The following is a 12,431-nucleotide window of genomic DNA, read 5'->3' as shown; positions in this document are numbered from 1 at the left end:
AATTGGAGGAAAGAGCCTCTCAGACTTTCATGCCTAAGCTGGCTTCTCATCAAGATCCTCAGATCTCAGCATCTTGAGGAGCTAGAATTATAAGTGTGAGCCACTAGTACCTGGCAAACTGTGCATGCACCAGTTCTGATGATTTTGTTGTGTGTGTGTGTGTGTGTGTGTGTGTGTGTGCGCACTCGTGCATGAGCATGCATGCATCAGTACTGAAGCTTGATCTTGGAACCTTGAACCTTTTTTACTCAAGGCTGGTGCTGTACCATTTGAGCCAGACCTCCACTTCTAAGTAACACTGTTGAGACGACCAGCCACTTTCTCAGGCAATGGGAGCCTCATCTCATGAGCAAAAAAAGCTCAAAAGATGCTCATCTCTGAAGTATTGATTACAGAGAGCAAACACGGTCACATAAGACATGACTTAGGAGTTAGAAGCTTCCATTTTCCAAGGTTCAGAGAAAAGGTCACATCCAGTTCATGCTGTCAGAAGTTATTAAGAACAGGTTTCACTTAAAAAGAAAACATCTTAAGACTATTTTCTTTAATGCCAGGCTGGTAACAAAAATCATATTATGACCTATTTGCATGGTTCCAATGCTGTGGATTTTATTGTTCATTGTCCATTGTCTGATGCATTCACTGTTTGCAGTGGAGACCTAGGACCTAGGAGAAAGTTTGCTCTTTTAATCCAGAACTCACTTTGTATTAGATTGCACCACATATATTTATCAAACCAGTGTCCTGACCTTTTGAGTTACTCAACACATCCACACATTCAGGATATCTTCGTATCTGCTGTCAGGTTTCATTCACCCTGCTCCGTTGGCACTTTAGCTGGTTATTCCTAAGGGGAATAACCTGTGCTGGTAGCTCAGTTTTCTCACTTAAGAACAATAAGTGATGTGAAAAATAAAGTGGTCCATTTTCAAGGGGCACATGCCTGTGACCCTGAGTAAAAAGTTGCAAGATTGACATTAACCATTAAAGTCTCACTTTTGCTTTACTGGGTATCTTTGCCTATTCTTTGCATTTGGGCAGGTCAGTATGTTTTTCACAGTTATTTGACTGTCACTGTCATAGAATTTGCTAAAGCTAACGTACTCAGAAGTCATTTTGTCCATTTTTCTATCAGAGCAGCACAACTGAGCATTACTCACAGGGCCATAATTAACATCGGCAAACTCCCTCACTTCTCCAAGAGAGATATAGAGAGATAGGGAAGGCCCCAACTCTTTTTTTTTTTTTTTTTGCCAGTCCTGGGCTTGAGCTCAGGGCCTGAGCACTGTCCTTGGACTTTCTCAAGGCTAGCACTCTACCACTTGAGCCTCAGCACCACCTCCGGCTTTTTTGCTATGTATGTGGGGTACTGAGGAATTGAACCTGGGTCTTCATGCATGCTAGGCAAGCACTCTACCACTAGGCCAAACTCCCAGCCCCCGGCCCCAACTCTTATAACCCATCTATTCTCTCTCTCTCTTTTTTTATAACAAAAAAAGCTACTAAAAAAACCCACTTGATTGATAAAAGAAAATTGCCCACATATTGTGCCTCTTAATACTGTAGCATATGTGTTAAAGGATTTCTGACACATTTGTCACAAATCCTACTGTTCCTCCACTCCTGAATACTCAGAGAAAAGTTTGAGTATGTGGAGCAGCCATCCAGGGAACTGTTTGTTCTTGACAGAGCTGAGGCAGCCTGAGAGGTTCACTGAGCAAATATCAGAGAGAATGTGACACTAAGCAAACAACAGGGGCAGTGTATGCAAGCAGATCAGAAGAGGCCCAGGCCAAAGCAGCTGTTAAAAGGGAGTGTCCCTGCAGACAATAAATACTCAACACCTGCTTGTGGCTAGGGTGGCATTCCTTACAGACCATTTACAAGTCAACTTATGGGACTGGCGCTGTACCCAGCATTCACTGGGCTCTGAATCCCATGTAGTCTTTAATCACGTTAGAGTTCCCCACCATGGCTCTTTGCCAGGAGAGGCAAGGCAGGTGCAGAAAGTACTGTAAGGCAAAGCAGAACCTAACCAAGGCCTTAAAAGGAGTAGAAATAAAGTGTAATGGAAATGGAGAAAGGAAAGAGAAGTTCTTTCTTGGAATGAGGGAGCTTCCAAGCTGGGGTAGAAAGCAATATTCACTGTCATTACAGCAACATTAACTAGCATTTGTGGGCCACTATTTGAAACTCACCCTCCTAATACCGTTTACTCAGACACCTGATTGACAGCAGCATTTTGCCTCTGGGTAGTGGTTCAAAAGACTGCTCACATACCAGGACCAAATGCTACCCTGACCAGTTTTTCCGCCTTCAGAATGTGCTCAGAGCAAAAACCTGGAAGACAAGCACCAGACTTCCTCCAAAGAACACATCCCTGATCAGGAAAATCTTGCTCTGAAGGGCCAGCAGCGCACTAAGAGAAAGGGTGGCTGTTCTCTGGCATTAGAAGCTCCTCCTCCACTGGACAGGATAGGACTGGCTAGCACACAGCCTCCCTTACCCTGTGGCAGTGGGTATAGATAACCTTCCTCTCTGTACTTCCCCCACTTTCTTATATGTTCTACTCTTTCTTAACTCCATGAATCACTCTCATTCCTATGTATTCTTTGTTTTGCCAACTTAATCCTTTGATCTCCAGAACAAATAAGTTTGGAAGCCCTGAGCCAGTGTTCCTCTTTAAAGAGATTTTTCTTTTCTCCATTTCTAGTCATACAATGGGATTTTATCATTTCTGGTAAAAGTGCAAGTTCTTTGTGAACTACATTATTGTCATTCCTTCTCACCTGATTCACCTCCCCTCCTTTTTTTGACATCTGTCTAATTTTGTGTAGAGTCTGTAGGTCATTTCACAAGGCCCCTCAAGATTTCTTTTAGTTAATGTGTTGGATGCCATAAATTACCCCCTTATTCCATCACCTTCCTCATCTGTTAGATTTGGCTTGGGTCCGACAGGATAGTTCTCAAGGCACCAGTGGGTAGCTCACGCCTGTAATCCTGGCTACTCAAGAGGTTGAGATCTGAGGATCACAGTTCTAAGCCAGCCCAGGCAGCAATGTTCTTGAGATTCTGATCTCCAGTTTACCACCGGAAAACTGGAAGTGGTGCTGTGGTTCCAAGTGACAAAAAGGAAAAAAAAAAAAAGAAAGAAAAGATAGCTAAGCCTCCCTTTCTAAAGCTGCCCTGAAGCCCCATTCCAGGGCCATATGACATCCTTCTTAAATTTGGAGCCTGACCTGGGGGAGTCACAGTTTGCTGGAATAGAGTTGTGCAGATGGCTGTGCAGCTGGAGAGAATGTCCAAGGATTATTCAAGATCTACAGAGCCATCCTGGTCGCCAACTTTCGCTCTACCTTTACTTTACCTGGAATCCTTCCTCAGGCACTGCCTGAGACTCTTAGTATAAGCCCACAAGAACTGGCCTCAGACCTTTGCAATTAAAAATCTTAGCCAGTTTATACTTTGTCTTCAGCAGTTTAATGATGTGGATGCTGAAGGGTTTTTTCTTCTTGATGGGCTCCTCTGGCCTTTGGCAGTCCCTGTCTCCAGCCATCTTAGGCTTCATTGAGCCTCATCTTTCTGCAGCCTTTGAATGGGAAGCTTCCAACATCTCATCCAGGGTCACCTTTTTTTTTTTTTTTTTTTTACATTGTCATCTAGTCAATTCAACAACACAAAATTTCAATGAGTTGAGCACCACATTATCTCAATTCAGAAGACTCTATGCAGACGCAGCCCAGTCCCAAGACACCTGACTGAAATTTGGACATTTTTTTAAAGTTAACTTTAAATAGTTGTGCAAAAGAAATTAACAATGCACCCATCTCTCCCCGCCCACCACCTCTTTTTTCACTTGCTTTTCATAGTTTTGTAGGCTATACATTGAATTCTTGATTGCATTCTCCCCCTTTCCCCTCTGCATTATCTACCCCTCTCCCCTTACCCCAACGCATCCATTTCAAGTAGCCATTTCCCTGTGTGTGTGTGTGTGTGTGTGTGTGTGTGTGTGTGTGTGTGTGCATGTGTGTGTAACTGTGTATTTTTGTCTTTTCTTTTTTGGTATTGGGAATCAAACCCAGCATGTCACATTTGCTAGGCAAACACATTTGTTGCACTTTGACTGCCACTCTGAGGAATTACTGTATTTGAGCTCTCCCATGAATCCACTATATTCAATTAATACATTTGTATACATTAGAACACCTCCTAATATTTTTACTTATATATTAATAAGCTAATTCTAGCTTGCATATATGAGGGAAAACATACAGCCTTTTTGTCTCTCTGCCTGATTTCACTTAGATACATCCCCAACAGAGCCCTCTTATTAAAAGAGCAGATTCAGTATGTTTAAAGCCAGACTGACTAATACTTGAGGGAATGGCTGGAGTTGGGAGAGATGAGGGAGAACCATGGAAGAGATGACATTAATCAAGATGAATTGTGCTCACAAGCAGACATTGATGTAAAACCCCTTTTGTACAACTACATTAAGATAATTGTAAACATTATATAAGTTAAAAAGATCAGATTCATGAGTTTATTCTTCAAACATGGATCCTTTTCTGGCTTTCCTATCTTGATTATGAACTGTACTGTCATTTAATTATGACTCACCTTAATCTCTGCTCCCAGCAGGCCAAGGAAAAGCCCTGCCCACATGGACTTTGACCGTGCCCACACTCTGGCCACGCCTACTCCCACTTCTCTGGTCTTGCCCCACATACCCCAGAGAGCCCTTTATTGGCGCCTCCCAATTCCCCCTTTACTTTAGTTCCTGTAAGAGACAGCTACTTACCAGCCAGCAATCTGGCTTTCCCTAAAGTAGTCTTCCAGGCTGCTCTCAGTTCTTCCTGGAACTGAGCTCGAACTATGATGGTTCCCTGAGAACTGTATGCTTCTCTCAATTTCAACAGCCAGTTATATTGCTCAGGAGTGGTTTTTTGTTTGCTTGCTTGCTTTTTGAAGTGTAGGTTTTAGGGCTGCAATCTAGCTTCCAGCTGTAAGGCACAGGCATCTCGCTGTGTTGGGAAGGCCCCCAAAGGATTCGGATGTAGACCCATGGTCGGGTCATAGTGTTTTGGGACCGTGGACACAGCTCAGGGTTATCCCTGTGATATTGAAGGCACCAACTTGGGCTTCGGGCCTATTCTTCTCAGTCTTTTACACATCCCCACATCTAGCCTCAAGTGATCACAACAGTTACCCTTTCCTGAGTGCCTCTGACCCATGCCTTTTATTCATTTGTTCTTGCCACCTGGAATAGGCTTTCTTTTTCATTTCTGTTTTTGCTTTCTCTTTAAGGTCAAGCTTAAATGACAGACACGAATCCATTTGAGGTGCATTATTTAATGAATAGTAATTATGAACAATCCCAATAACAATTATTAATTGATACCTATTTAATTTGCTCAGAGTACCTCTCCTGTCGCCTCTGCACTTTGTCCACAGCACACTTTCCTTGATGGCCACATTAGCTCCATACCTCAGGCACCAGGTTCTCTGTGACACTACCTGGAGTGTGAGTCTGTCCAAATCATCTCGGGTTTCTCTAGTTTGCTAGAAAGCTCTTTAAAAAGAGGCCCTTGACTTCTGTCTGCTTATAATTCATGATCACTAAGATAAAGAGTGACAGTGTGCTTGCTGTCTGTCAGCACCTCTCTAATGAGGGTCCTTGAAGGCTGTTCCCCACACCTGGTAGAGCTGCTTCATCAAATGAAAGCAGAGCTGAAATGCCTCCTTCTAGGGGGCCAGTTTGTTCCAGTCAGAGCAGGACTGCCCAGTGTTAGCCCTGAAGTCCCTCATTCCAGGAAGCTCCTCAACCCTCAGACTAGGTCAGTTGGCCAGCCTGCTGCTGCTAAAAATAAGAAACCACTTTTCTTCTGGGAGTGGCTCAGGTCTCACAGAACTAAGTAGGTGCTCCCAAGAGGAGATTGTTACAGGGAAAAAGCACCTTGTGTGCCACATAGATTCAGTTCCCTTTGCGCTTTTCTGTGACATTACAATTATTTGTCAATGAACCTTTTTTTTTTTTTTTTGCTTGAACTCAGGGGCTGGGCAGTGCCCTTGGCCATTTTTTGCTCAAGGTTAACACTCTGCCACTTGAGTCACAGTGCCACTTCTTTTTCTGTGTATGTGGTAGCAAGGAATTGAACCCAGGGCTTGGTGCATTCTATCACTAACTCAACCACAAGGCCACACTCTCAGCCCATGAGCCTTTTGTTATACATTACCGAGCAACAGGTATTTCATTATAGTAACCATATAAACTATGTCTTTAAGCTGTTTCAAAAAAAAATAAATACTACAATGATGTGAATCTAGTTACTAGTTGTAAATCAACATTGCTACCTAGTAAAACTATTAATGGAAGATTAAAGAATGAATGAAAAAAAAATCCATGTAAATATCTAGAAGAATATGCTTCCAAAATTGTAACTTATAGGAATTTCTAGCTGAGCACCATAGGAAATTTTTTTGTCTCCTTTTTGTTCTTCTTTGTATTTAGATAACATGCTAGGGACTAGATGAATCATAGATTATCCTGAGAATGTACTCTTCCCCATGGTACATTACATTTGCAAGGAGTATGGGAATTCAGAATAGCCTGCCCTGGAAGGGAGACAGGGAGCTCTGGTGTGTGAACTGGAGGTGGATCTGGTAGTTTTGCATTCCAGGGCCCCAGGAATCAGGAAGTTGCTACATGTGGAAGAGGCCCTGGGAGAGGATGTTGTTACAATTGTGTCTGCAAGATGACAGACAGCTGCTTCCATCCTAAGCTCAGAGGGTGGTTATTGTCCCTACACCCTGAAAGAGTAGCACTGAGAGAACTGTTAGGAAACTGAATTCAGTGGAAGAGAAAGGAAGGAGAGAGAGGAAGGGAAAGGAGACAGAGAGCTCCACAGTGCAGAGCAGACTTTGATCATATCTGCAGCAGGACTGCATGCAACACCAAGCAGGATAGGAGAAACGAAGTGGGGAGGGGTGGTAGTGTAGGTTTTTACACATTGTAAGGTGAGACTCTTCTTCAGAAATTCTTTGACCTGTACTGCTGAGGGTTAATTGCCCCCAACTGTCCTGTTGGGGGTTTGCTGTGGTGTAAACAGGGTTTTTATGGTGAGGATATCCTCTTGATGAGGTCCTCCAGCATTTCAGAGAAGGCCAGGGGTGAGGTTTTTTCCTAAGAATGAGTGGAGCATGGCGCAGTCATGAGAACAAAACAAATCCCCATCAAGAACTGTATTTAGATTGATCACATAATCTACTGACAAACCTAGGACTCTTTGGAGACTGGAACAGGAACCTTTAACTGTGCAAAGGAGTGAACTAACTCTGTCTGCTCTTGTGAAGACACAGCTGCTGCTAGGCATGGTTACACTTTCTCCTTGGTACTTTTATATGGTGAGGTACCATTCCTGGTGACCCTAAGTCTCGGAATAGCCGATCTCCTGCTCTACATGCAGTGTGTGGCTCAGGATAGATAAGCCAGGGAAGGCTTTGTTCTTACTGAACAAGAAGACCTGCAGTCCCTGTGACTCTTCTAAGAAGTGAGGTGGTACCAGGAGTGCCTCATATTTTGAATCCTGCCTAGTACAGAGCTTATTAAATTCCATGTCTCCCTTTTTAAAATCAATGTGTTTCTAACATTCAAGTGACTTAGAATGTCAGGAACCGAAGTCCATTTTGTTAGCCAAAAACCTAAATCCATTTGGAGTTTCATTTTCTCCAGAGAACAATGATATCGCAAAGTCATCGATGACTTTCTCATCGTCTTAGTAACAACTGAGACTATGTTAACAGAACTAGAGATTGCTAAGATCATACATATTACTCTTCCCAAGATAATAAGATTCAGTTGCTTTTATAACGTTTAAACTTTTCAGATAAAATTATGGGCTCTGTTGCCATCTAATGGAACATTGGATTATTACATGCTGTTATCAATAGACCTGTGATCATGGTACAGAGCCTATGGTGACAGCATCTGTGTTTATATGGACACACATTAAAAAACAACAACTGGGCCGGGAGTTTGTCCTAGTGGTATAGTGCTTGGCTAGCATGCACAAAGACCTGAGTTGGATTCTTCGGTACCACATACATAGAAAAAAGCTGGAAGTGGTGCTGTGGCTCTTGCGGTAGAGCACCAGCTTTGAGAAAGCCCAAGGACAGTCCTCAGGCCCTGAGTTCAAACCCCAGGACTGCCAAAAAAATGTTTTTAAAATTTAAAAAATGACAATGACAACTCTGCAAATCTTGTGTGAGTTTCCTGATTAGACTGGTGGGTGCTGAGAACATTCCAGCTCACTGGAACCTTCATTGCCACACCCTGACGGCAGAGGGTATGGAGCATTGTAAGTCTGCAGTTGAATCTAGTTTATCATAATTACAAACAGAACACAATATTGATACAGACACTGGAGGGAAGATCAACAAACAAAACATAAGCAATCTAATCACATTTTCTTTTGTAATAGGATTTTTTTTTTTTTACTTTGTTCTCAGAAGAACCTATGAGATAGAGCAGTTTCTTTTTTCACTTTACACATGAACAAAGGCTGACACGCTGGAGGCTGGTAGGGGGTGGGAAAACAAACCCAGCTTCCAAATGGACACAGCCCACTGGTAAGAACTTAGGAAGAAATTATGTTTGTGTTGTTTAGAGAGAAGGAAAAAGCAGAAGAAGGAAAGGACATTGGTGGGGCTCACACATATCTGGTAGGAGGTTGGATCCTGCTCTCTGCTTGTGAACCCCATCATACCCACCTTTTCTAGCTCTCTAACCTCTTCTCCCTCCCACTGAGCTCTGGAGCTCAAAATCAAACTTCTGCCTCCATTCACCTGTCAATACCCATGATCACATTGCTCTGTCTGATTTTCCAACTATCTGGAGTGTCCTCTGACTACATCTCCCGCCTCCTCCCGCAATTAATCTTTATCTCTCCAGGGTGCTGCTACACCAATCCCATAGTCTCTGCGTGTCAAAACCAAGTGCTTCGCAAAGCCTGGAGACCTGACAGGCAACTTCCCATCAGTGCTTGGCTCTGGCCTCAACCATAGAGATTCATGTTTTGGATCTTACATTTGGTTAGCATAGTCTTTTTCCTTTTCTTTTTAAATGTTAGTTAAGGGCTTGACTTAAAAGGGCTCCACTATGTGAGCCACAGCACTAGCCCTTTATGCTTTATTTTCAGATAGGGTCACATGCATTTTGCCCAGGCTGACCTTCCTTGGGTTAAAATTCTTCTACATTTCATCTGACCACACCCAGCTTGTTTTAGAAGATAGTTTCAGTATTTTCCCCCCAGACTGGCCTCCTAGACTGGCCTCCCATTCCTGCCTCCTAGATAACTGGGACTGCAGGCATGAGCTACCATTCCAGGTCTTAATTACCGTCATTCCTTAATATTCTTTAGTATTATTCCCCAGATCTTATTGTCTCTTCACTGGCACAGATATTTCTTTATTTTACTTTGTGTGTATGTGTGCCTTCACGCACTGATACTGGGATTTGAATTCGAGGCCCAGGCACTGTTCCTTAGCTTTTTCACTCAAGGCTCTACCCCCTTGATCCATGGTTCCACTTCCAAATTTCTAGTGGTTAATGGGAGGCAAGAGTCTCATGGGGTTTCCTACCTAGGTTGGCTTTGAACTGAGATCTCAGCCTCCTGAGAAGCTATTACATGTGTGAGCCATGGACACCAAGCTTGTTGAGCTAATATTTTTGAAAGACACAGACAAGCAATTTGGTAGCTTGTCTTTCCATTTGGTTTTGACTGGTATTTTCAAAGCTGTTCATCTCTCTACATTTATCAATGAATGCGCTATTATCAAGAAATTTCCTATCCTTATTTGTTTTGATTTCTTTAATATCATTAAAGATTCATGGGGTCTTGTGGGTTCTTCCTCATGAGTTATAATCCAGAGTTATCACTGTCATTTATCATCCTTTTTTTTTTTTTTTTTTTTTTTTTTTTTGCCAGTTCTAGGGCCTGAACTCAGAGCCTGAGCACTGTCCTTGGACTTTCTCAAGGCTAACGCCCTACCACTTGAGCCACAGCACCGCTTCCGGCTAAGTGTGTGATGCCAAGGAATCGAACCCGGGTCTTCGTGCATGCTAGTTGAGCACTCTACCACTAGGCCACGCTCCCGGCCCACCACTATTTTAAAGAACGATCATCGGGTAGTTTTCAGAATTGCCATCAGAAAGTTTGACTTTGGGGGCCGGGAGCGTGGCCCAGTGGTAGAATGGTTGGTGCATGATACGCTCGGAGCAGCCCAGCACCGCGAGTCAGGCTTGTTCCTGTGTATTTCGTAGGTGATTGAGTGGGGGGTCGAGGAGATGAATCTGAACGGCTGGAAATCATCAGATCTGGCGAATGACGCAGGCTTCCTGGCCTGGCATCGGGTGGTACTGCTGTGAGTAAGGCTGGTAGTTGGGGGACGCCCAGGACCCCCCTGAGGAGGAAGCTATGGTCTCCCCGGAGTGCTCCAGCACTGAGCCCATGGGCAGCCCCCAGGGAGGAGAGGCTTGGCCTCAGCTCCTCCAGGTTGGTCAACCCAGAGCAAAGGGAAGGGCAGCTGGGCCGATCTTGCACACCAGCCCCATCCCCACTCCCAAGGAAACGAACGTGACTTGGTTTCTCCAAATTGTGCCACGCAAGTGCGGTTCAGTGGTCTGTCTGGGCCGCCATGGGTGGGAGGGATCTTCCCCTTCTCCTGGAAGCCCACATTCACAGCGGGCGGGCGCGGGGGTCCTAATGGCGGCATCGCCCCGGCTGTCCACGCGGTGGCAGTGTGGCCTCGACGCGCGGAAACCCGCCGGCCAGGCCCGGGCCCCGCAGCCGAGCAGCCCGGCAGCCCAGGAGCGGAGCCCGGGTGGCTGCATCTGGCCTGCGCCCCGCTGCGCCCCGGGGGCCCCGCATTCGTTTCTTCCATGCTGAACACGATCAAGGAGTCCTGACCAGAGCTTAGACAGTGTGATGCCGTGCAGTGGGGGCCAGGAGGGGGGGAAGCCGCTGGAGCTCAGCTGCAGTGGGGTTTCCAGGCTATGTTCCTTCTCTCTGGTGTCTCCCATTCCTATATTTTAACTCATTTCCTAACATTCAACTCCCTGTGAACACAGCTACTCAAAGACAAGAACCTTCCCCAACCCCTCCCCAGTCCTGGACTTGAACTCAGGGCCTGAGCACTGTCCTTGGACTTTCTCAAGGCTAGAGCTCTACCACTTGAGCCACAGCACCACTTCTGGCTTCGTTTTCTATGTATGTGGTACCGAGGATTCGAACCCGGGTCTTCGTGCATGCTAGGCAAGCACTCTACCACTAGGCCAAACCCCCTGCCCCAAGAATCATTTTTGTCTTGTTCCCTACTACCTGACTAACACCTGTCATCAAGTCTGGCTCACAGCACTTGCTCAATAAATCCTGCGATTAATTCCATGGCCCCGCAAGGATAAGAAATGTCATCCATCTTATTTTTTCTGAATCAAATGAAATCTCAGTTTACCCAAATTAGTGAGAAATTCAATAGGAGTTAACTTATCCATTTCTTTCCACTCCTTTGGATTCGATTTAAAATCTGAGGATTCGATCAAATCTCAATACTGGAAAATGGAAGCGAACGGTCCCTGCTTCTTCCAATACCTCACATGCAGTGGAGGCCGGGCTCTAGTCTTTGACTCCAGCTGGGGTGTTGAGCAGGACTCCTCACAGAATGCTCTGTGACTTCTTTGACTTCTACTCAACTCCTACACTGCTTGTGAGTGGGGCCCGAGAACCATGCGTGGACACCCCACACTTCCCTGAACCTCGAGAATCACCTCCAAGTGCCACTCCCCACTTTACCCCAAATGTAGCCCTCTCCCCTTCTTCCCAGCCCAGTTAAATATCTCTGAGGCTCTCCTTGCTGTACTCTTGGCAGAGAGATACTTTACAAGTTCACACTGTTGAATTAACTTCAAGAAGGGAAGGAAGAAAAAAGAAAGGAAGGAAGGAAGGAAGGAAGGCAGGAAGGAAGGAAGGAAGGAAGGAAGGAAGGAAGGAAGGAAGGAAGGAAAAAGCAACACTAATTCAGCAAGTTCATTATTTACTAAGTGATTTTTATGCAAGAGAACTTTAAGAATATTCCATGTTTCCATCTTAAGGTGACCTAACTTCAATAAGTCAACAAGCACCAATTATTTCTAAATAAGTAGCTTCTTTGGAGTCTCAGAAAGGCAATGGACCACAGAATGCCTTTTAGGCCAATCATAGATCATATGACAGTGGTTTCATAAGATTTTTATAAGGCTGAAAAAAAAAATTTGGTTGTGGGGCTTGAACTCTGGGCCTAAGAGCTGTCCCTGAACTCTTCAGCTCAAGGCTGGCACTTTACCACTTTTAACCAGAGTGCCACTTCCCATTTACTGGTAGTTAATTGGAGATTGG

The sequence above is a fragment of the Megascapheus bottae genome, chromosome 12 (assembly GCF_031878675.1).
Source record: "Megascapheus bottae isolate mThoBot1 chromosome 12, mThoBot2.hap1, whole genome shotgun sequence".
Taxonomy (NCBI): domain Eukaryota; kingdom Metazoa; phylum Chordata; class Mammalia; order Rodentia; family Geomyidae; genus Megascapheus; species Megascapheus bottae.
This window is presented reverse-complemented; position numbering follows the sequence as displayed.